Source organism: Plasmopara halstedii (genome assembly GCF_900000015.1).
Source record: "Plasmopara halstedii genome assembly, contig: Scaffold_816, whole genome shotgun sequence".
Taxonomy (NCBI): Eukaryota; Oomycota; class Peronosporomycetes; order Peronosporales; family Peronosporaceae; genus Plasmopara; species Plasmopara halstedii.
In genome coordinates this window covers 1,602,737-1,603,034 of record NW_020187732.1, presented here as the reverse complement: position 1 = coordinate 1,603,034, position 298 = coordinate 1,602,737, and positions in this window count along the sequence as shown.

Here is a 298-nt window from a genome sequence, read left to right as displayed (position 1 = left end):
CGTCCGCGATCGTGTAATTGACGATCACACGCGGTACACCTGGGCGTCGCGGAGCATCCGCTGAACGCTTCGTCTGAAACACCCAAATTTCTTCGCGAAGAACAGCAAAGATTATCTTCCTTCCATTTTTGTAAGCACTGACTGTCGATGCTGCTCGATCGTACGAGATTTTGAATTTCTGCTTGGTAATTGCGAGATGCATCGAGAACAGTCCGTGTGACGCGCCTTCCACGTACAGTACATCGCTCAAAAAGAACTCGCCTCGGTGTCGCCCACCTGAGTGATGATCTTCACTCGG